The sequence below is a fragment of the Melanerpes formicivorus genome, unplaced genomic scaffold (genome assembly GCF_026170545.1).
Source record: "Melanerpes formicivorus ecotype bairdi unplaced genomic scaffold, bMelFor1.0.p_v2 SCAF_32, whole genome shotgun sequence".
NCBI classification, from domain to species: Eukaryota; Metazoa; Chordata; class Aves; order Piciformes; family Picidae; genus Melanerpes; species Melanerpes formicivorus.
Window position 1 is genome coordinate 2713827 of NW_027142384.1, and position 25647 is coordinate 2739473.

At 40.2% G+C, this 25647-nt stretch overlaps 1 protein-coding gene and 1 non-coding gene across 2 annotated transcripts in view; one reads left to right on the top strand and one right to left on the bottom strand.

Annotated features, from left to right (window-relative positions):
- The window catches only part of FAM135B (family with sequence similarity 135 member B), a 244861-nt gene that overhangs the window by 24842 nt on the left and 194372 nt on the right, over window positions 1-25647 (top strand). The gene's annotated exons all lie outside the window — the stretch shown is intronic.
- TRNAE-UUC (transfer RNA glutamic acid (anticodon UUC)) lies at window positions 1587-1658 on the bottom strand. The gene has a single exon. It is a non-coding gene; the product is annotated as a tRNA-Glu (tRNA).

The window sequence follows — 25647 nt, forward strand, 5'->3', positions numbered from 1 at the left end:
TGCCTACTAGCCCAGATCTGTAGGTTCATAATCTAACATGGATGAAAAGAGACTTTGCAAGGTCCATCTCCAAGCTCTAATATGAGGCTCCAAAAAGTGACTGATTGCCTACTATGGATAGTAATTTCATAAGGCACTCTCTGCTGCAGGTTATAGGCATAATAATTAGTTGGACTGTATTTGGCTTGGTTGATTTATAGTAGGAGAAGACAATAAAGTCTTTTGGCTCCAGCTTTGCTGTCATTAGTTTTTTTAATTGCCAAGGCAATGCAGGCCTGTCTCTGATAATGGATTTCTTGTTCATTCCCTCTTTTTTTCTATTTGAAAACACCTCATTTGCTAAGTGGTTGCCCCACTCTTCTTGAAGCTCAGCCAGGTAACAATAGAAGGAGATTATACTGAAGTGTTAATGTCAAAATAAAGTATTCAGGGCTACAAACACTGCCAAGGGCTCATCCAGACTCATTTTTAGGGGGTTGATTTCTAGTGGTGGATGTGCTCCTTCCCTTTCCAAAAACCAAACATGAAGCAGCACAAATGAAACCCAATGTTTCTAGTGTCAGAACAGACAATGGCAGTGTTCCTACTTCATAGCTGGGAATGAACAATGTCTGTTTGTGAAAAGCAATCTTTACAATGAAGTTACTAATTTGTATCATGGTTCTGCTAAGGAAAATCTTCTAAAGGGTTGGAAATTATTTTATACAAAGAGGAGAGGTAGAGGATTTAGCGTTACTGTTGTAATCTGAGGGCCTAAGGTCTACAAGAAGAGGTAGTGTCTCTATTAAGAAGTGGTAGTGTCTCTATTAAGAGACATACTAAGACAGACAACCTTCCAGGCACAGAAATAATTTTTTATATGACTTAACATACCCTTGTGCCAAAGAACTTCCTGCCTAGCTGTGAGGATTTAAGTTGTCAGACGAAGTTGAACAGGGCAACAGATTCATCTTAACACAACACTGAGGCTGGTGCTCCCACTTTCATCTCACAGCTGCCTAGACTTTAGCCTTCTCTGATAGTTCTGGCAGTGAAACCTCCACCAGTGAAGTGTTTGAGAGGAAAATGAAGGAGGCAGGAAATAGAGCTGTGCTTCTTTTGAGCAACTCAGCTGCCTCTCCCACGCAAGTGCTGTGTTAAGGCTTTGCTTAAAGAGCTTACAATCTACCATCATCAGTACTTGCCTTCAGACTGGACTTGTCTGTTTAGGATCAGGCTGCCTGCATAGAATAGAATAGACCAGGTTGGAAGAGACCTTCAAGATCATCGTGTCCAACCTATCATCCAACACCACCTAATCAACTAAACCATGTAACCAAGCACCCTGTCAAGTCTCCTCCTGACCACCTCCAGTGATGGTGATTCCACCACCTCCCCGGGCAGCCCATTCCAGTAGGGAATCACTCTCGCTGTGTAAAACTTCCTCCTGACCTCCAGCCTGAACCTCCCCTGGTGCAGCCTGAGACTGTGTCCTCTTGTTCTGGTGCTGGCTGCCTGGGAGAAGAGACCAACCTCTGCCTGTCCACAATCCCCCTTCAGGTAGTTGTAGAGAGCAATAAGGTCACCCCTGAGTAAACAGTTGTGCTTTCCCACACCGGGAGTCGAACCCGGGCCGCCTGGGTGAAAACCAGGAATCCTAACCGCTAGACCATGTGGGAGATCTTGAAATGAAAAAGAAATCCTCCTTTCTATCATCTTATGACTCTGGTATATCAGAGTACATGTTGTCTCTTCAAAGTAATTTACCTTTTACTGAGTTTCTGTTTCTCTCTCTTCCTCTCTTTTGTTGTTTCTTCCTTTCTTTCTTAACTGTTGTTTGGTTTTGTTTGTTTGTTTTTTCCTGTGAGGTCTGAATGTGACAGGTTCACAGTTAGCAACCATGAATAAAGACTTTGGCTTATTTTCTGATATTTTTTTTTTTCAATGTAGTTAAACTATGTGTAACTTAATGATCTTCCTGGACCCTCAATTCCTCTTCATCTTTATTTTACAAAGTAAGTTTTGCCATCTCATTGTTCCATCTAAGCACTTGTTGAAGCCCAATGTTTAATTCCTGTAAATGTAATAATTTGATGTTAATTTGCATTTACATTGTTTTTCCTGCTCAGTAGGAGACAGCCAAACTCAAATTCAAAGCAAATGACTTTCATGGCTCATTGTCTCTAAACTGGCTTTTCATCAACCTGCTCTATGGCTCTTGTTTCCTACACATGTTTGTGTGAGAGACCTGTTTAAATCTTGAAGTTACTTTTAGAGGAAAATCCACCCTGGCAGAAAGTGTTGCTATCTTACTCAGACTGAGATAAGGCAAAATTCTCAATCTCTAGCCATCAATCTGTCTTTCATGGATTATTTCTGTTACAAATGTTCTTGAAGCACAATCTTCAGTTTTAATTTTCTTCAGTGATTAGAATAGAATAGAATAGAATAGAACAGAAATGATAGGATAGGATAGGATAGGATAGGATAGGATAGGATAGGATAGGATAGGATAGGATAGGATAGGACCGGACCAAACAATTGTAAGGGACCTATAATGATAATTCCGTTCCAATTCCTGAGCTCTTCAGGGCAAGGATTAGCCTAACCTTATTCAGCAGGAAAAAGATGATTTGCATCATCTTAGCATCATACCCTCATACCAATTACATTCTTTGATGCTGGGAGCCTCTTACTCATGGTCCTTCCTGTGCAGAGATCCATATGTATCAAGTACCCTTATTTACAATGTTCTTGATGTGAGACTAATACTGATACTATTTGTTGTGGTCAAACTCTGGTAAGCAACGAAGCACCAAACACAGACTTGCTCACTTGTGTCCTCACTGTGGGTAGAAGAAGTGAAGAAGAAGAGTAGAAGTAAGAAAACTTTGGGGTCAGATTAAAAAAGGAAAATATTTTTTAAAAGTTTAACTAATGAAGGATAGTGAAGGATCTAGAGGTTGGTCTCTTCTCTCTAGCAACCAGCACCAGAACAAGGGGAAACAGTCTGAAGCTGTGCCAGGGGAAGTTTAGGCTCAAGGTGAGGAGAAAGTTCTTCACAGAGAGAGTAATTCGTCATTGGAATGGGCTGCCCGGGGAGGTGGTGGAGTCGCCATCCCTGAAGGTGTTCAAGAGGAGATTGGATGTGGCACTTGGTGCCATGGTCTAGTCATGAGGTCTGTGGTGACAGGTTGGACTCGATGATCTTTGAGGTCTCTTCCAACCTTGGTGATACTGTGATACTGTGAAATTTCATTGATAGTTAAGTAGTTGAAACTGCTCATACTTCCTATCTATGGGAAGCTAGTGAACCATGGTTTTCTTTTCTAACCTCAGAGGTGTCTACTATATTGCATGAGCCAAAGCATCAGCTGTGACTATCCACCTGGGTTGATGAGACTAGCCCATGGACTACAGCAACTGGTTCTCAAAGATTTTTAAGAGTAATATATTTTCAGTAAGCCAAATAGTTTTGAATCCGCATTATCTCTATGAAAGCACTATGAAGACTCTGCAAAAAAAGATGTAGTCTTTCTCTTTCAAAATAACAAATATGGCTTCTCACCTTCTCTGTCAGACATCAAAAGCAACCATCTATTTCTATCATCTATATATACTAAAAAGTAGTATGATGCTCTGAACTGAGCATCCTGAACTGAGAACTTCATGTATTTTTCTTTTCTTTGGTTTTCTAGAAGATAGCAAGTGCTATCTTACTTTGCCAAGCCTGTCCTGCAGGGCTTAGCTCAGGAACTAATTTGCTTATCAGTCACTCAGCCAGCTCTAAATTTGTATTTTTCAATGGAGACTTGATTATATAGACTCAGTGTGGGGTAGATGGTGTCTGACTCTCAGTAATATACTTGGAAGGATTCTGTGTATGAAAGTATATTTGGTGAGTGAAGAAGTGAAAATGCATGATTTAATTCCATCCTTAGCAGATTCAATGTTTGACTAAAATGGTAGGAAGTGTTGACTGCAGATCAACACAAGCTTTGCTCTCCTGGAAAATGCCATGGGGAGAACATCTAATTCATTTGTAGTGCTCTGCTCTCTTGGACATAAGAGGACTATATTACTCCAGTAATTTTTTTTTATGTATGTGAAAATACCACTTATTTCAATTCTCCAGTGATCAATGCTCAAAACTAGTTTAGAGGAGAAAGTTTGGCATTAGGATTCTGCATCTGGGGTTTATTGCCTCACCAGAAACAATGAAACCTTCTTAACTTTTCCTGGTGAGATGGAAACCTGACCTCCTGATAAATGCCAACAAATGTCTAGACTGGACCTGTGCCTGAAAATGGTGGTACACTTAGTACTGAAAAAAAGTGTGCACATACCTTTGCTTTGAATGTAATTCATTACACTTGTGGATTCAACTGGTCCCTAGTGCCCCTCTTTTGTTTTCCAAATGGCTAAAAGTGAATTCTCCAGAGAATCAAACTCAATAATTCCACATGACCCCTATTTATTCAAGAAGCTGAGATGTTTTGATATGTCCTGCAAAACAGAAATTTTCCTTGGAGGGAAAGACTTCACAGGTAATTAGCAAAGCATGAAGTTTGACTGTAGCCCATGTAAAGCACACCAGTAGAGAGGCTGGAGAGCTGAACAGAGAGGAATCTACAAGAGCGAGCGTAGAGTCCTTCACATTGGAGGAATAATCCCATGCATCTGTACAGGTTAAGGTTTGACTTGCTGGAAAGCAGCTCTGCAGACAAGGAGGTGGGAATTCTGATGTACAAGTTCACCATGAACCAGCAGTGTTCTCTCGTGGCCAAGAAGGCCAACGGTATGTTGGGATGCATTAAGAGGAGTGTGGCCAGCAGTATCTGTGCCTGGAGTATTAGCTCTAGTTCTGGGGACAACAGCTCAAGAGAGACAAGGAAATACTAGGGAGAGTTCAGTGGAAGGCTACAATGAGGATGAAGGGAATGGAGCATCTCTTTTGTGAGGAGATGGTGAGAGACCTGGGGCCCTTTAGCCTGGGGAAGAGAAGAGTGAGAGGCCATTTTATTGATACTAAACTGATATCTAATGGGTGAGTGTCTGAAAGATGGGGCCAGACTCTTTTCTGTGATGCCCAGCAATAGGACAAGGGGCAATGGGCACACACTAGGACACATGAAGTTCCATCTAAACATAGAGAAAAACTTCTTTACTTTGAGTACAACATGGCATTGGAATGAGGTGCCCAGATAATTTGAGGAGTCTCCTCTAGATAGAGTCAAAATGCACCTGAATTCAATCCTCTGCAACTTGCTGTGGACGAACCTGCTATAACAAATGGGTTGGACTAAAGGATCTCCAGATGTCCTTCCTACTCCTACCATTCTATGATTCTGTTATGAGTACAAAGTGGATTGCTCTTCTATTTTCTGTGGCTTAGGAGGGAAGAAAGTTGGAGAAACTACGACTTCTAAGTTATTAACAGTAAGGCTGAAAAAGCTCACTAGAGCTTTTATCTCTTCCCAAAGGGCAGAGGGCACAATTTGGCACCATATTTGTGTTAGAGCCCAATTTTCTGCAACATATTAAGCCCTACTTTTAGGAGCTGAATGTCAGTGAGATCTATGCTTTGTCTTATAAACTACACAATTTTTATGAAGTGCATCATGAAAAGAAAATATTTGATGGAGAATAATAAAGTAGCCCACTGAGTGTTTCTGGAAGATTATTTGAAACTGTGATTCTCACTGGTGGTGAATGAGGAATGAACTGAAGAAAATACACAGTCAGGTGAAAGATTAGTGTTCAAACTGCTTTTGGCAATGGGAGATAGTTAAAGGGTTACTGAAACATAAAATAACCCTGTGGCAGACTAGGAAAATGGCTTTTGAAACATACTGCCAAATAGACAAAGAGCACAGTAAGATTGCATTCATCAAGGCCAGTGAAAAAGCTGTTGCTAGTCAGAGAGTGAGATAAGAAGAGCCAGGGGTAGAGTTTTGGGTATGTGCAGAAATATCAATATTTCTGTGGAATGAATCTGCCAATGTACAGCCTAAATGTAAGGACCTAGATGTTTTCATTTAAGGTCTTGCAAGATCAAACCTTGTGTTGCAGTCAGAGTAATGATTAAATCCATAGTGATCAAGACAGGAAAAGAGTTCAGCTTTCTAGTGGGAGCTTGGCCATAATTTACCAGAAGTACTAGGGTTCTCAACGTGCTGTGTTGTCACACTATTAGTTTAAAATACAGTAGTGCACACAGGAAACCTCTTCCTTAACATATTTTATTATTTTCCTTTTTTTTTTTTTTACTAAAAAAAACTTTTGGAAGGAAGACTGAAAACAAATTTTTTCATTGAATATGGTCAAACATGAAGTTTGTAATTACAGCCAGTAAAGCCCAAACCTCCTAATCCCCACATAATCAAACAAAATTGTTTTTCCTACAAGCTCACACATATAGTTAACAGATTTGTGGGGACCATGCAATGGGAAAAGAAAAATGTTAGTCTTCACAAAACACTGCTTAGAAGTCATGGAAAGCACTAGGCACAGGGCAAGAATCTTCTCATCAGCCAATGAAAGCATTCCATATTGCGGGAAAATAAAGATGACTTGGTGCTTCCAGAGCAATTGGAACCGGACTGCACGCTGCAGAAGAAAGACTACAATTTAAAGAGGTGGTGGTGCTGCTGTAAAGAATTCCATGTAATGACCTCATCTACCCTCAGAAAGCCAAGACAGTTCTGTTAGCTGAAATATCTATGTGAATGACCCATAATGATTATTTGAATATATTTTCAGGGCAGACGCTATTGCTGTATTAAGTCCCTTAAGTCCAAGGGTTGAGACTGCAACTCAAGAAGTGTTTAATAGCTTTTTTATTACAGCCCCTGTGCATTGGCTGGCACAAATGCTCTCAGATGGATTATATTCAAAACTACCACAGGCACAACCATGCTGCAAAAGGCATATTTTGCAATTTAGCTATGGCCTGATCAGTACTGAACAGTTTCCCCTGCAGCTAGCAGAGTTAAACGCTCTGCCATTGCTCTGAAAGAACAGCTTTTGTCTCTCAGATGATCAGGACAATCACATTTTTGTAATGGGAATATGTTTACAATCACTTTGTTTTTCTTATCTCTGACTAGTGTTGTGGTGTATTGATACTGGTGTTTAGGAAGACCTCTGCTGACTTGTGAAGAATACAGAAAGGTTTTGTAGGGCAAAGGAAGTCAGTTATCTGTGTAGAATAAGTAAGCTCAGCAAAAGTAAGACCAGGCACAGATACTAGTTGTGACTCTACTGGAAAGACTCATCATGTCTGGTATTTGAAAAGTCAGTCCTCTTGGTTGCAAATGTTTTCAGGAAACTTCCACAGGCTTCCATCTGTATGTGGCTGAATGCTTATGAAACAGCTGCTCAAACTGGGGAACTTTTCTCTTCATAACCAAAGCAAGTGGAATGTAACTGTTACACCCCCTTCCCTTCCTCCTTTCCCTTTGCTGATCTGTAAAGATTTGCTGTGTGAAGACTAACAACTCTTCCCTCTTAGCAAATTGCCTATGCATTGATATTGGTGTACTCGAGAGACTGAGTCAACCAAAGAGAATCTGCAGATGCTCTTTTCCTACGCAGCTCTCACTGGCTTGGTTTTGTGCTCTCCGTGCAAGGTCCCAGAACATGTAAGTGATTCTTATCTGCAACAAGAAAGATTAAAATCGGTGCTCTCGTTCACATTGAACTCTTCACATAATTTCAGAATCTTTCTAAAAAGAGAAAATTGCAGCCAGAAAGGGAAAAAAACCCACAAAATCACCAACACTGTACAAAACAACAACAAAATCATGGGGAAAATATATCAAAGGAGTGTTGCAAGAAGGTAAAATGCTCACTTTTGTTGCAGTGAATGCAATTTCTAATGAGAATTTCAAAATTACATTATATTGATATTCTCTGCCAAATTTATTTGGAAGTTTTGAAACTTCTATTTTGAAATCTCTTAAAAGTTTTCTCTCCCTTTCCCTCTCCCCCCACCCCATGCTGCTTCTCTGCCACATACATCTGGAAAAACCTAATGCTCTAGGTTTGTATTTTCCCAGGCATTTGCACTTGTCTACATTTTCTCTCTGGATAAAAAATAAAATAAAATAATATGGGTAGGGTTTGAATGTACTTACTGAAGTAGAAGTGCAAATGAAAAATCCAAATTACCTCAGAAGTTAACATTGGGGAAAGGGATCTTGATCAGTGGTAAAACTGAGAGCATGTAGCATGGTGCTTTTCACTTCAGACTCTACTGTGATACAAAGAAATTACCACATAAGAAGATGTTGAAAAGAGAAAAAGGTAGACTTCTTTTTCTTTATTTTTATATGACTGGAAGGTGTTTCACTTCTTGCTTACTTCAGAACATCCTGGTCCCTCTTACCAGTCTTCTCCTAAATCCTTCACTTGAACCTGTTTGTATAGAGCACATTATTTATTGCTTTAATTTTCATGCTATGTGGTTGGTGGTTTGCTCAGACAGTATCTTGTGGGTTTTGCTAGCTTCCACTTTGAATGCTTGTGTTCATTGTGGCATCTTTTATTTGTGTATCTGCAGATGAAATATGCTATCTTGAAGGTTCCTTAGGGATTTCCCATGCCCTCCCTCTTATTTCAATTTTTTTATTGATGTTTTATATTCCCAATGAGATTTGATACCCAAGGACTTCTAGTTGTCTGCATTAATTTATTGTCTCTCAGTTCTGAACATCCCAATAACACCATACACCATATTAAGGACTTTTGGAGACTTTGGCTTTAATCTTTTAATTCTGTGAATTTGCATGAGTGTTTCTTTATGTTCTTATCTAATGAGGGGTTTAAAAAATACTTTACTTTTTCACAAAACCATACTGATGATTGATTTTGTTCTTCTGCAGCACCTGAATGCTTAGGATAGTAGTGGTACTGTCTATCTTTCCAGGGACAGTCTGGCCTGCAGGCCATATTTGCAGAAGGGATATATTTACCACTTGATGGAGATGATTAAAAATGAAAAGAATAAAGAGCCAGGGGAAGAGTTTGCATTTTCATTTTCTTTCATATGAAAATTAATTTCTCTTGGTTCTTTTTGATGGTGAGAAATGTATGGTTTTGTGTAGTTCCATAACAGGACTTCCAAAATTACAATCTAGCTCTGCTGGCTTACATTAGAAACTATCTATCCCTCTCCTGCCTCCTAATATTGCCTTCTAAAGGACTTACCAACCTGTTGTTATATTCTCCTATGAGGATAAATTCTGCTGGGCATGGGGTGAGACTTACTGCTAGTGTCTTGATGCAGAGCTTTCTGTCATGTCCCAAAAGTTCAGTTTATGTAAGAGTCTTCTATCAGATTGCAGTTGAAATGAGAAAACTAGGCATATGGGCAGAGTCTAACAGCATGAGATTTAACATATTCAAGTGCCGGGTTCTATACATTGGCCACAACAACTCCATGCAGCGCTACAGGCTGGGGTCAGAGTGGCTGGAGAGTGGCCAGGCAGAAAGGACCTGGGGGTACTGGTTGACAGTAGGCTTAACATGAGCCAGCAGTGTGCCCAGGTGGCCTTTTTTATATAATTAAGGGTTTTAAAAATACTTTACTTTTTAGGAAAACCATACTGATGATTGATTAGGAGCTCATGCTTTTTGAGGCAGAGTTAACCACTCAAAGTGTCTTCCCCAAATTATTGAATGATTAGTTTTCATATCTAGAGATATTCCAATATCAGTATCATCTATCAGGAGATACCACTAAATCTTACTGCAGCATTGTAGTAGAGATACCTTGAGTACTCTAAGCATTTTGAAGTTTAGCTTTGAGTATTCCCTCCATGTTGCCTTTCACTTCCACAAATGAGTGCCCTGGCATCTTTAAAAGGTTCTTCATAATATCCACAGTGGCCTTTGTTATTTCAGAAAATCAGTATTAAAAAAAAAATAAAAGTGCAGAAAGAAAGTAAAATCAGAAATCAGGACTAATTTTGTGCTCTGCCCTTAGCAGTCAGCCTTTACTTCCCACATTTCTCTGTTTCAACAAGTTTCTCTAGTGGATATTTCTTTTACAGGCTCCACCAAGCTTGCTAAACCTTGTTAAATCACAATTGCAATAGCTTGTTCCTTCCTTAGAAGCAATGCCAGCAAGTGGCTGGGTTTTGGAGTGCCACACATCCACATTATCTGCCACAAACTTCTGGGTAAGATGTAGATGCCCCACACATTTAAGAAATCTAGTCATCTAACAGTTTCCCAAAGCCTGCTGTCAAATTAAACTGCACTGTGCTGTTGAAAGAGAATAGAAATGTGAGGGGTGAAAGAATCGCTCTTTTCCTTCCATTGGCTGCCATTTTACATGTTCAGCAGTACACTGGCGAGTGGCAGATCAACTGATTCTTTTGCATAGCTCAGGCTTTCATACAGAAAGGGGAAGATATCTCAAAGGCCAGGTAAGGCAATTATGAAAGTGTAAAGAATATCAGAAAAAGTGTGTAAAGGGGAACACAGTGTGGCAACTTTTTTTTTTAAGGAGGCTGAATTTGAAGCAGTTTCCTTTCATATCTTCTGCAACTGCAGTCACAGTTGCTGTTGAGCATAATGGGAAGAAACTATTATGAGTATATAAATGTATAAACAACCATTTTTACTTTCTTGAAAAACATCTCAATCATTCGTCCAAAGTGAGATGATCATCATTGGTCGGAGAGGTAAATGTGACTACTTTTAAAGTTTTAGCCCCTTCAGAATAGATTTCATTGAACCAGAAAACCCAACTAATTCTGTTCTTCTTGTCTGCAATTTTAAAAAGCAAAGCCCTAAACACGTTGTGATATATAAGGACTGTGCTGGAGGCTACAGAGAAAAAAAAAAAGTGCATCTTTATTTGAGATGTTATATGCAGAACTGGTGCCTTATCTCAAAAAAGATATTTCAGACCTCAAATGCAAAGAAGGATGATGATTCTAATTGAGTGCTGTGAGTGGTTTCCTCTGAAGCAAAGCTATGAAGTTTAATGTGATTTAAACAAATAAACAAAAAAAAATCAATACTCTAGAGTATTAAAACTAGAGCTTCTGTTTTTGGTTTTTTTTTTTCCTATATATGAACATTCGGACAGTCAATGAAACTGAATAGTGAGAAGTCCAGATTCAATCAACAAAAATGTTCTTTGCCACACTATTTGTTCTTAAGATGTGCAAACTCCTGAGAACAGTACTGAAAGTGAATTAGAAAGGGATTAGGTGTTTGTACACGGATAAGAAGAAGCACAGTGCTGTTGGTGGTAACTGTTTTGGAGTGGATAGCAAATCCTGTGCTTTAGAATCCAGAAGACTGATAAAGATCAGGTGAAAAGGATCAAAAATTCCCCCTTGTGGATTTTAAATGTGTCATCCCTTGAAGCCTCTATTACCAATGAGACAGAACATTCTGTAATAAACAGACGGCTTCTCTGATCCAGGACGATAATCTGAGATACCAGGGAAAAGTGCTTTAGGCTTTCAGCTAAGCATTTGAAGGAGGTTCAACAAACTGTAATGGGTTGGGGCAGACCCCCTCCCCACCACGCGCAGAAATAACAACTCAGACAAACGGATTGCAAAAGTGATGGAAAGTTTAAATAGAACAGTGAGTGCGTGCAGAGAGCTAGAAACACAGTGACAAGAGAGACCCCAAAACAGACCCAGAGAGATCCCATCCCCACCTGAGGGTGCACCCAAAACCCCCAGGGCTCCTCCTTCCCCCACACCACTGCTAGGCTAGTCTCAGCTGGCCAGATCTGAGACTGCCCATCCCCCCCGTGGCCTTGGGCCTAGCCAGGCCCATGGGCAGGAGATCTCTCCCCCAGTTACCAGGTGGCGAGGAGGAAGGAAAGAGGAAGTGCCAGACCCCGCCGTAAAACTTATAGTGGTGCAAGGGATCATGTTAGGAAATAACCTAATTTCCTGTGTCCACCCACTGAGCTGGACTTCTGGACACAGGAAACACCCCTGTAGCAGAGGACACCCAGCCCAAACTACAACACAAACCATGAGAATTAAGTATGTACTTGAAACTAAACACCTGTCTAAATGTGGTGCTGTATAGCAATATGTTTACTGTGAAGAAAATCTCCCTTTAATTAAATATTACAGAAAGAAGCTGTAAAAAATCAATGAGGTCAGCATGAATTTGGGTTTCCACTGAATGTTTTAAACTTTAGAAGTGCATATTCAGGCAGTAATTTTAGAGGGTATTGCAAGCAGGTGTCAGGTTTCTTCTGCTTGGTAAAATGTTCTCATTGCTGCAATGGCCTCTCTATCATGACTGGCTGGTTGTGTGCTTAATTTTTGTTGTTCTTACAATAGTACATGAATTTAGGAGCTACAATCCAAACAGAGCTGCATAACATAAATATACATCTGTATATATGCCTGTTGCTCCTACAGTTGGAATTGAAGCCTTCATATCCTGGCAACCTAATATAAGGGAGGGAGGTTGTGCCTAATTTATTACAATTAATCCTGCTGACCCGCTTCTACTTTTATTTGCATTGTCTTTATGCAAATATCAATGATCAATGAGGAAGCTCAGGTTTCCAATTAACCTAGCAGGCACCTTGTGTTTGATGTTGTGTAGATTCTGTGGGTCTGTAAAGAACAGTTTAATCTTTGCACTTGGCTGATATTTGTATCTTGAGAGACAGAGAGCTTTTTTTCCCCGCTCATACAACATTTAATGTAACATAGTTACAGGATTAACAATGTACAACCATACCTGTATCTTCTCTCTAGGCAAGTATGAAGAGGAGGCAAGGCATGAGATGCTGCATTGTTAAATTTATATTTCTGGATGGGTAATGTATTTCTCTGGTGCTTCATTCTTTATTATTTAATTTTAATTTCAAGTAAATATTGTGCACAAGAAAAAAATCCCTGATGTGTTTTTTGCTTAATAGCAAGGTTTATGCTCCATTTTTAACAGATTCATAAAGGGAATAGTAGCAGCATTGTTTCAGCCTTTTCTAGCATCTGTATTTTGCTAAAGAATTCAATAAAAACAACAGCTACATTGGATAGTAGTTAGGTTTATGAAGAAAGAACAGTTACTTCAGGTAAAAGAATAAGGGCCTCTATATCTGATATTGCTCAGGCAAATATCCATTGTTGTTCATTGTTAACAGAACTGCAGGTCATACTTCATTTGTAGAAAGCAAGCAGTGCTCTTCTGGTTTGAGAAAGTTTAGGCCAGAATATATCCTCGTACTTTTTAGTACAGTTACTAAGTTTCATCCTTTTAGCCTGTGCTGAAGTCCTAAACCTAGACAAAATTTCAGCAACACTTGCCCTGGGACATGAAATTTACCCTGGCTGGTTCTTAGGAAAATGAATCTCTGCTCTATCTCCAGGTATAAAGCAACCTTTCGCAATTTACATAAACAGAGTGTACAGAACAACTAAGTGAATTTGACCAACTAGACACCAGGGGCTCTCTGCACCTTATCAAGCATCTTAACACTGATCAAGAGCATTTAAAGGAACAAACTGTATAAGAAAAATCCAAACTTCTTATTGACTGACACTGATAGTTTGATATTAAACCATCACTCATTCAGTTCAGTAAGGTTTCATACGTTGGCCAGTTTCTTTGGACCGAGTAGCTCACAGTTTCCATGTGCTGTACTCTTGAACATCCGCAGTTGCTCTGACTGCGATCTAAGAGGTTAGTGGAGGTGAAGGTAGTAAAATAAATTATTTGTACCAAAATAATTGGATCAATTCTGTTTATCTCATTAGAATCCTTTCATGATGGTGAAATTTTGCATTTTGAAGGATAATAGTCTGTAAGACTATTAGAAAGTTTAAATAAATAATAAAAGGAAGGATAAGTTCTTCACTACACTTTCATGTTATGCAATCAGCATGGCTGATGTGATTTATAAAGTCTTTCGCAACTTCTTTTGCTGCCACAGGAACTCTTCCATGAAAAATATTCTGTAGAGCAGGAAAGACAATTTTTTTGGGTATGTTTTATTTTTATGACACACATCAATGTCAATTCCCTAAATTTGTAGGAAAAGCCTGCCAGTCACAGAAATCTTCCCTTTGTTTCCTTCCATTCTTATTTTCTACTACAGCTCACTGCATGGAGGCTATGCCCTTCTGCTTCCCACTGAACCACTAAGCTAACAGCCCAGAGTTGTATGCCCTCAAGGAGCACAACTGTTTTCGTTGTTATGTGCTTAATATTTAATACGTAACATTCATCTCTGTGTTTTATGTAAAATCGTTGAGTGGACTGTGTGTAATTCAATAGGAGATACCTAGCATGTTAAATAAGGAAGAATCTAAGATCTGTGTATATCAATGGGCCTGATTGCATAACAGTTTCTTGCTTTATTGCAGATTCATTATTACTTTTAATTCTTTCATTATTTAATTAAGTTGAAAGTGAAGCAGTTTGCCATCCAGGACACTTCTAGCACTGGCTTCCTTTCTTCCAGATAAGTACAAATGCACAGTTAATGCCTAGCCAGAGTGCATAATGGATGCAAAATTAATACATGGGCAAAGTCTGCATGAGTGTTACAAAGCCAGGACAAATGAGTGTGCTAGGACATTTTTTTCCCCCTCTGTAAAGGTTCTTAGAGAGGTTTAGAAGTATTTTTTAAGAGTATTCTTTTATCACAAAGGGTGGAGAATTAGTACTGCTGGCACAGGTGAATTACTCCTATTGTTAGTTATTTCACAATAATAATATGAGTTCTCACTGGACTGATTTGCTGTGCAAGCACATACTAAGGTATTTTTGGTGAATCATAGAGCTCACAACTGAGTCTAGACAAAGTCCAAAGAACAGCAACACAGATTTTCTATGTTTTATTTATTTATGCTAGTTTGAAAAAGGAAGGTGGGGTCAGGGGGGCATGGTAATACTTGACAAACCTTATGAATCCTGCCTGGGCAAACCCACCATTCTTGGATTGTTAGAAAGCATCTTGTAATTTTCTAATCTAAGTCTATTTTTGAACATTATATATCAAATTGATCTTGTGCCAGTGTCATACTTAAAGTTTGCTAACTCATCCACTGTCTTGACATTAATACTTTAAAATCATGAGTCACCATATTCTCCCTCAACCTTTATATTCTTGTTCCAAGCCTAGCTTTTTGTGTATCCTTATACCTCAACCAATTTTGTTGAAGTTTGCTGTACATTCTTTTCTGCAAGAAACTCAGTGTATGAGGTTATAGGAGGGGAGACACATAACTGCACATCAGTGTTTACAGAGGTGGAAGAAATGACGGATCAGACCAGAGCAAGGAAGCATGCAGTAAAATTAGTGCCAAGAAAGTGAATCTCATTTTTAATGTGTAAACTTTTAACCCTGGCTGTTGGTCAGCATAACTCAGACATATTTGCAGTATCAATATATGTACAAGGGTGTGAAGGATTTCTCTGCTTTGGTCTGCACTAGAGCTCACTCTGTGGATAGTCTTATTGCTGTATGTTATTTACCATCAGCTGCAGGAAGCAACAGTCCTTCAACATCAAAGTCTGAATGTGAGTTTGCTTTTCATGGTTTCCAAATTTGATTTTCAAGAAATACTTAAGAAAATATCAAATGATCATTGTCATAGATATTTAAAGTAAAAATAATCACAAATGCTTTTAGAATGTAAGAAAAGAGTGAAAATTAGTTGAAGAAAAATTTTATTCCAGTGGTTGAATGATGAGGAATAAACTCAATGGTTTGTCTCTTATCTGCCCTGTAGTGTCCAGGACACCTTATCCCCGATGCATGCTCATCTCCAAGGACTTAGAGTGAGGTGGTTGTGTGCATTTGGCTAAATTCCTGTGTGTCTATCTACAGAGCATTTTTGTGGATATAGGTGTGAATTTGTCTGCATGTGATCATTAAAACATAAGGAGCTAGAAAAGTTGAACTTCGGCATTGTTCTTGTAGTTACTGGAGGATTTGGAAACAAGTGCTCAACCACATATTTCAGACTGCTTGGCTGAGTTTTCTACCATAGCACTTGAACAGTATTTTCAGATGTTCACTCTCAACCCATTCTGGGAAGAGAAATGTGCAACAGCCCTTGTGCTGTCCCAGGGGAGACCCTTAGAAGATTACAGTGCACAGTCCCTCTTGCCTGCAGGCTGAATTCACTGAATGGGCAGAGAAATCACTCACTCTAGTAAACTCTAGTTCTGGTTTCCAGGCAAATCTCCTCCAACCTGGAGCCCTCTCAGGCCTCCAGGGGAGATTCAGTCTACCAGCTTCCTAAGGTGAAGTAGCCCAAAATGACACATAGCTTGATTCTGTTTTTCGTTTGTTGGTGGTGTTTTTTTGTTTGTTTGCTTGCTTGCTTTTCCAGCTACTGCTGAGGACAGGCTGGAGATGAGCTCAAATGGGTCCTTTCAATGACTTTCTGGAGACCCAGTTCTCTGAAGAAGAAGGAGATCTCCTACCTAAACAGACTGAATTACCCTGTTGGGATTCTCCTTCTTATGGGCTTCAGTGAAGTGCTCACATCGGGGATGGCCAAAGTACACAGCCTGTAGCTCAGGACCAGGACTGGGAAAATTGCCTGTTTCTGTCTCTTTACACCCTGTGCACAATCACTTCTAACTGCTTATTGGTGACACATCATTGTTCTGCACCCACTCTGACCTTGTTTGTTTCTCATGTCACAGCTGTAACTCAGGAGAGGATTTATTATAGTTCACCCTGAAGTGAGTAATGATGATGTTTGATGACTGACTCCTTTTGCCTGGAAGGGAAAGGTATAGCTAGTTTCTGAGGACTGGGATCCTGGAGTTCATAGGTGGAGTTCATAGCAAGATACCTGGGGTTGAAATGATCTCTCTCAAGACTTTTGCCACCTTATCCAGTGGTGTGAGACATGAAACATATTGTGATTTCTATTAGGAGATAGTGCTTGTTGTAAGCTTGTGCTGTGGCCAGTCAAGCATATGAACTCTTGTATTCACCGTTAAAATCCAAACCCTATGTGCTGGTTTGGGCTGATTATATAGACTGAAGATGATTATGTCATCACCTAGTTTAAGCACAGGGAATCTGTTACCATCTTGTGTCCTGTACAGCAGGACAAACAAGGGCATGCTCTGTGATGGGAATAGGACAAAACAATAGATAAGGGTTCACTTCTCAACAGGCAGGCTATGAGAAAAGCCTCTATTGCTTTTCACCTTGATCTCTCTCCTTTCTCTTTCATATCTGGTTGTTGGCAGGGAACTGGGTTGTGCAGGCTTTCAAGGCAGACGGAAGTGTTTACATTTTCCTTTGTGTTGAAGAGATTGAGTGTCTCTCTTGCCCCATTTAATTTCAGAGCTGGGTAATGAAACCAATGCTACTGCTGTGTATGTGACTGGAGAAGAAGGGAAAATAAAAAGAATGTGATGTAATGCTCTGATAAATTCAGTGATTATCTTTAGCACGCTTTAGTTTTCCTTTTTATTGGTTTGACATGCACCTGCTGTGCCAATCTGTTAGCCACAATGTCATCACTGAGAAGTACACATGCATATAATCTCTGTTTCTCCTTTCACAGTCTGAGTGCAAGGTAAGCTAATAAGGGAAGATTTGGAAAACTGGGGAAATAACTTCTGTAGTGAGCCAAGATGTAGGCTTCATAGCCTAGATCAGGGTGTTTTTAGCTCAGCTCCTTCCCCAAAGTATAGTCAGCTGTGGTCACACCAGATTTCTCAGGGCTTTATTCACTCCAGTCTTAAAAACGTCTAAGTGTGGACAACACATAACCTACCTGGACAGCTTTTGCACTGCTTGACTGTTCTCATGGGGAAAAGGTTTGAATCTCTCTTATTTGAACTTATGCCTACTGTCTTTTGTCTCCCTGACATGTATCACCATGAAGAACACTTTCCCATCTTCTTGATGACCTCTTTCCATAGGTGGGGGGAGGTGTCTCTGACCTCTCAACAGGTCCTCCAAAGCAGTCTCTTCTGCCACATGAACAAGCCCTGATCCTTCACCCTTTCCTTGCTGGGCAAGTGCTTCAGAACATGCCTTATCAGCGACCCTCTGCAGAATTTGATTCAGTTTATACATATTCTTCTTGTGCTAAGAAGGGGAGAGATATTCCATTCCCTACATCTACAGGCTGTGTCTTGTTACAGCCCAGGAGGCTGTTGGTCTTTGCTGCTGAGGCTCATGTCCAGCTTACTGTCTTCCAGGGGCTCCTGAGCCTTTTCTGCAGTTCATCAGCCACAGCCTCTACTGTTTTCAATGATTCTTCTTTCCCAGTCCCCTACACTGAATCAGTGATTCCAAAGACACAACAGTGTTTGTAAGAGCCGCATTTTGCAGTTTTCCTCATTGGTTGCTGGATCTATATATAACAATATTCTTGAATTTATGGCATGATGTGGCTGTGGGCAGAGTAGTGCCAGGTGCCCCACACTGTCACCTACACCATCTGCTGCGGTGTGTGTACATAGTTTTCTACTTGCACTTATGTGATAGGGAAGGCAATAAAATACACTCTGATGATGGAGATGTGCCAGGACTTTGACTCTGATTAAGGCTCATAGTGCAAGTGGACTTTTCCTGCTGGGGTGGAATGGGACAAAGGAAACAAACCCATGGTTTTTTCCTCCTCAGATCTGGAATACTGAGAAGGAAAAGGAAAGCACCTTTCCTTCTGTCACATGTATGCCCACCCTTTGAAATCATCCCCTGGACTTTGACCATGCTAAAGGTATGTCAGGTACACTGCAGCTGCTCTTTGAGAGTAACAGGAGCAATCTGCAGGGAAAATCCTCAATAATTTTCTTTTTTTTTTTTTTTTTTTTTCCCTTACTTTGGCGCTGGATAATGTGTTTTCTTGATATTTTCACGATATTCTGCTTTTACTGAATGCTGAACCCTCTGCTGGAGGGTTCATTTTACTGGGAAACCAAACCCTACCTGTTCCTGTCAAGCCTCCAGCTGAGAAGTTAGTAAATACAAAGACCCAAGTCCTTTCATGTCTAATCATTCAAATATCTTTAGATAGCAATATTCAGGCTGGTATGGTCCCAGTGTTAAAGAGATGCTGATGTGGCTGGGGCATGCAGTGAGAGAGTGCTACATTGTCATCATCCCAGATTAGCTCTGTCTACATATCTACTCAATCTTTGTCCTCCCCGTTCAGATAAACCATTTTGTGGCATATATTTTCACTGACTCTTTTTGTAATATGCTCAACAGAAGCATACTGACAGATGAAGAAGACATGTTTTGTTTGAATTTTGTACCCATTGATTTTAAGATAAATCTTAAGTTACAGTAAATACCTGAAGCCTTCTGGTTGTTCTCTACACCCGTGGTTTACCTCTCACTTCAGCTTTGTAGTAGTTCTCAATCTCTTTTCAATAAGTAATAAGCTGTAAGAAGAGTAGCAGATGTCTACATAGATATTAAGACATGGTTCTGCGATTTCTTATGCAAGATATCTTTCATGTTTCTTTGAGCTACCACAGACTGCAGAGCACCATATCGCTTGCATAGCTGTCTTTATGAAAAGCTTTAGTGTTTAACTCCTCTTAAACTTACAACACATGTTTGATAACTGCTGTTTGGCCTTGAATGCAAGGAGAAGGGGGATTTCTTGGAATTAGCTCTATGAAGCAGGTCAGCTTAGTTTCTTCCAATTAATTTTTTCAGCCACCCAGAGGACAGATGAGAACTGGTCCTTCAGTTCTATGGTCCCTGGGATTTCAGGGGTTAGTAAGACAAACTCAGACACTGTGCTCTGAATAGCAAGCAATTTTCTGGCTCCAATCCTCAAATTACATCTATAAGCTCAAGACATGTACAGCCCTTCAAGAAGTCTGGGTACAGTAAAGTTTCACCTTTCTATATGAAATGTATTTTCTCTTTCCACTGAAAACATCCTCGTATTTAATTTCAGTTTCCAGTTCATTCCTTCTCTGAACATAACAAAGAAAATGAATGCAAGCATCAAAGGAAAAGCAGCTCCCCTGAAACAAGCCAGCTGCTGCCCTACAAAATGAACAGAGAAGGTTCCTGGAATCTTGTCCCCAGCATCTGATTATCCCTTAGGCTGTGTGGTGCATGCATTTGCTGTAGTGCACAGCAATCAGACAGTAGCTGTATTGCCATGATTGTGGCAGGGCAGCCATGGGATGGACACTTGTTTGAGTTCATTCAGGGTCAGGAAGAGCAGAAATGAAATTTACTTTAACACCAGAAATCCTTTATAATTTTTACTTTTTGAAATGAGACCTTTTAGTCATTTATGGAATGAAATACGGAAGTCTTAGTCTCTCTACCATCCGTGCTTGTGAATGGCTTGCTTTGATCTGTGCTTTTAGCCTGCTCGGCTGAGTTGCCAGAATACAGAAACTCACCTCTCTGGTATATATCATATTCATGGGCTTTTGATTATAGTTTAATTTCTCCTCTCCACCATCCCCTAGAGTTTTTAAATTTTTATTGTAGCTGTTTGAAACTTGTTAATTTGGATTGTTTTGCTGAGGGAGAATCTGAAGTTTCAAGCTTGCTAATAGCTCAGGAGAGGAGAATGGACATATGGTAATGCGGGAATCATAGGATAGTTTGAGCTGGAAAGGACCTTTCAAGTTCATCTAGGCCAACCCTCCTGCAATCAGTAGGGATGTCTTTAACTGGGTCAGGTCCATCCTAAGCTCAAATATTTCCAGGGCTGGGGCATGTGTCACCTCTCTGGGCAGTCTGTTCCAGTGTTTCAGCATCCTCACATTGTGAAAAGTCAATATGTATGTGTCTCTACTTCTAGCAGATTCACACTGCATCTTATAGCTGTGCAAGTCTTTCCAAAGTCGTCTGAAATTCAGACATGTCTCAATAGTTGCTACACTGAGCTCTTTCCAACTCATGTTGGTATGAATGACCCATTTGCTGAAAGCCCTTTTGAATATGAGGTGAGGAAGTGGCCTCTAGGAACTTCTATCATTGACAGAGGCCACTGAAAAAATCCTATTCTGTTTTTCACAGAGTAATATAATGGGAAGACAGAAAGGGACCTCTGGAGATCATCTTGTCTAATCCATCTGTTAAAACAGGTTCATCCAGAGCAGTTTCCAGAGGATTGTGTTCAGGTGCATTTTGAATCTGTCCAGCGGAGGCTCCACAACCTTTCTGGGCAGCCTGTTCCAGTGCCCTGTCTCCCTCAAAGTAATGATTTTTTTGCTTATGTTTAGCTGGAACTTCCTGTGTTCTCTTTTGTGCCTGCTGCCCTGTTAACTACCACGGGGCACCTCTGAAAAGAGTCTGGTTCCATCCTCTTGACACCTGCCCTTTAGATGCTGATGAACATTGACAAGAGTTCCTCTTAGTCTTCTCTTCCTGAGGCTAAAAAGCCCTGGGTCTCTCACCCTTTCCTCATAACAGAGACGTTTCAGTCCCCTAATCATCTTTGTTGAACTCTCTCCAGTTGTTCCCTGTCTTTCTTGAACTAGGGCACCTAGAACTGTCCCTTCTCACTCCAGGAGGGTTATACTAGATGATCCTTGGGGGTCCCTTCCAACCCAAACCATTCTATGATTCTGAGATTCTATATGGCCCCACTAGGGCATAGTAGACACGGAGGAGAACCTCCCTAAACCTGCTGGTCACAGTCTTCTTTATGCAGTCCAGTATACCATGACCTTCTTGATCACAAGAGCATACTGATGGCTCAAGTTGAACTTGCTGTCCACCAGGACTCACATGTGCTTTCCTGTGGAGCTGGTTTCAGCAAGTCAGCTTCTAATCTGTATCAGTGATGGAGATTGGAATCAATACGGCTGACCAATGTGATCGAGTATTGTTCCTTTATTGTTACAGTGTTGCAGGTCTAGGGTGCAGGCCTGAGGTGCAAGTATAGCACAGTAAAGTAAAGTGTAGAAGAAGAAGAGACAGGAAAGGCAGAAGTGCATAGCAAGGGAACTGCTACAAGTTACATAAACTCGGAGTGCCTTGTTGGCATGGCTTCATTGGTTCCCATCGCACTATTACAGATTATGGGTCCAACTACTAATGACACAACGAGGTTGTTGATGCAGGTGCATGTCCTGCTGTCCCAAGATAACTTTCCATGTTTATAGCTACCAGTGCCTTGTTTTAGTTACATGCTGCAGGCACAGCACTGATTTGCTACACTGCTAGCTGGCTCTGCATTTATGCTGAGCATGGCCTACCACCATGTCAGGCTCTAGGCCTGCACTGCCAGATTGCTCACACTGCTCATCGCTGGCATTGCCACAAATCTGTAGTAGTGCATGGGGTTATTTTGTTGCTATAGAGGCTTTAGAGCTGTGGTGGAAATGTTGGACTCAATCTGGATAATAACATCTGAAACTGCATTACCCAGACTCGCCACAGCTGTTTAGAGTTTGCCTTTCCCTTGATCTTATTACTTCATACCATTGTACCTCCAGCTTGAGTCAAGGAAGGCAATAGCGTTTCTAGTAATTATCACTGTCTAAATGGGCTTTGGAGTGTTTCTGACTTAGAAAGCAATATGGTTGTTGAAAATTATAAGTCAACACTTAAAGCACTTCAAACTTGGTGTTCAGATCTCAGACGTTAACCTTCAGCGCTGTTGAAGCGCTGGTTTGCCACTGGTTTGGCTTTTGTACAACAGATTGCCATCCAGTGGCTGAATAGTATGCTGCATGCTGGCTTAGAGCAAGCTGCTCTGTCCGTTTTCTACCTATAATAGACATTTCCTGAAGTTCACTTAGCTCATCTGTGCCATACTTTGCCTAGACACAAATGAGGATGATTTTTCTTCTCTACTTACAAGGCTGCAATGTGAACCTCATTGGAAGCAATGTTTAGACAAGTGTTAGGTTCTGATTTTTATTTTTATTTTTTAAATCTTTCTATGCAAAGTCCAGTTAATAGCTAAGTACTGCTAGAGCTGCATGACAACCGGTATTTTGCATTTTAAAACATACATAAAAACGAAGTTGAAAACCACCGTGGAAGAGTCTTAAACAAACAAGCCCATCTGGCTGTTTAAGTGAATTAATATGCATTTTAGGCAGGTGTGATACTGATGACTATTAAGGTTGTCCAGCATTTCTTATAGTAACACTCTAGATTTTATAGCTTATCATCTGGCTGTATCTTTATTGCTTGGGGTGAAACTCTTTACACAGGGGCATCTGACTTGCATTGAGTTAATTCTGGAACACTGCAGTCAAAATACTTTAGCTGTTTCCATAAAAGAATCTAGGAGAAATAATCAATTTTGATCACATTAGAAATGGATTGTATGCTTTTATGGGAAGAAGCACACTCCAAAGAGAAAAGAAATGTTCTTTCTGTTGCATTCATCTCTCAGAGCTTCTCTTAAGACTGCCCATAAACCTTTAAATAAGCACAGTTTTCTGGTGTTTAGCAGCAACTAGACAAAAACAGCTAAGTTCCTCTGATAAGCTGACTGCATTGGATGTTTTCCAGTCTGTGTCAAACAAGAATTTATCTTCAACTTTTCTTCCTTTGTGTTGGATGCTATAGGTTAGACCTAATCTAAAGCGGGACACAAGGTGGAAGGAAGCCTTCCTGCATTGCACCCAAGATAAAGAGGAGGAAGTTGACCTTATGGTTGGCAGGAGGAGGTCTAGGAGGTAACAAGAGACCTAGGAAGAGACCAAGTGATTTGGGCTCAGGATATTGCAAACTGACTGGTATGGATGTGTATAAAGTGGGAGTGTTCTTGTGTGGCGATATGTGTACATGGAAGAAAAATGAGACTGTGTGTAAAAATGAAGGGAGAGTTTATCAGTGGACATAAAGTTGAGCGTGGAGGTTGATAGGTTTGTGTCTTTGGGTTTGCCTTTTGCTTCAGCCATTGGTAAGATAAGAAACATACCTCCAAATCAAACTACTGTGTTTTGCAGAGGACTGTAGGTATGCTTAAAGAGATAATCAAAGTAGATCTTTCTTTAAAGTCATTCATCCCTCATTCAGTGCCAGTAGATATGTTATTTTTTCCAGAACCAGTACACAAAGACACTTCAGAAATATCAGTAGTTCCTTCAAGTCTGATTAGATATTTGTATCATGTTAAACATTTGAAATGCGCTTAGTTTGTTTACTCTGGGTTTTCTGTCTAGCATGCAATCTTCCAGAGTTCTGAATGAGAAGACTGTATCCTGAGATTTCCAACTGCCTGTAAGGGAAGCACTGGTGGATAAATGTACATTTTTCTTATTTAAAGCAAGTCTAATACTTTGGTGGGTTGGCTGTAATAAATAAGATGCTGGGCCACAAACTGAATGGCAAAATATTAAGTGGATAGCAGCTGCGTGAAGACTCTGTGGCTTGAGGACAGGGTAAGTGTAAGGACATGTGTGGTACAAGCTTATGCTCTTCAAGCTTTTCTCAGATACAACTATTGAAGCAAACCAAACCTTTGTGATCCTTCTATATATTATATTATGCAGTTTTTGTGTGAAATACATACTTAGTATAATGATAAATTATACTTTATACTGCTACATGATTTTAAAACCAGCTTTATACTGTGGTACTCCCCAAGAATCTGTTATATTTGTTAGATTTATGGACTGATTTGAGTTCTCTAGGTGGTGCTGAGTCAAAGCACCATCCAATCTGACTGAACACTTCCAGGGATGGGGCAGGAATGGTGGATCTCTGATTGTAGGTATATTTTAGTTAATCATTCTTTACCAAAGAGTTGCCTGAAAGGCATACATCTGAATTTTTTCCTCCTATTTCTTTCCTTCCTTTGCTTAAGTGCTCCTTTGATGCATAGCATGAAACTGGATTATGTGAGACTGTGTTGCCTGTCACATCAGAGAGTGTTTCAAACCCTGCTATAGCAGTATGGTGCAGTGCTTCCTAAAAGGATCTTGGCCATCTCACTGTTCCTACAGGGTATAGAGGCTCCTGAAGAAATCAAAGCCCCAGTATTGTAAGTGCTGTTTTTTCTTGTGAGCCAAGCACTGTCCCTTCGGACCTTACCTTTTCCTGAAATCATAAAGACTGAGTAGAAAGAAATAGTCCCTGGAAAGTCTGCATCACAACTAAAAGGTAAATTCAGCTGTTCAGTTCATCCAAAGAGAAACTTCATTTTCTCTGTCCATTAACTACAGAGCTATTAAGTTTCCTGCTAGTAGCCTGAAGCGTGCGTTTGGCCCTACCTTCTGCTCCCTAGAAATGTTGTTGACATATCCACAGAGCTCTCTCTCAGGGTTTTCATGCTGGAGGCTGTGTCCCAGAGCCTGAAGAAAGCTGTTGCAGCCAGTATGTGGTTTTGGCCTGAAGTACTCACTGGGGGCTCTGGGTGGAAGCTTAGTGTTGTGGTCTTTCCTTGCAGCATGAAACAGCTTGTCTGAGACACACCTACTTCCTTGTGCTATGTTCATGTTTAATTCACACACTTGTGCCTCCTATAAGGTTTTATGTGCTGATATTCAAGTATCCAGAAAAAAATGCAGTTATGAGCTCACTTCATTTAATTCAAAACTTTTTGAAATTTTTTTGTGTGTAAATCCTGATCTTAGCAGAATTCATACCCTGGCTATTGCACTACAGCTCAAGAAACATGGGGTAGCAGAGCAAAAATGAAACCACAGCCTGTAGAAATTATTTTCAGTCCAGTGAGGCCCTCCCTGCAGGATGGACTGATCCACTGGACATCTATTAGGTATCCTACTCTCTAA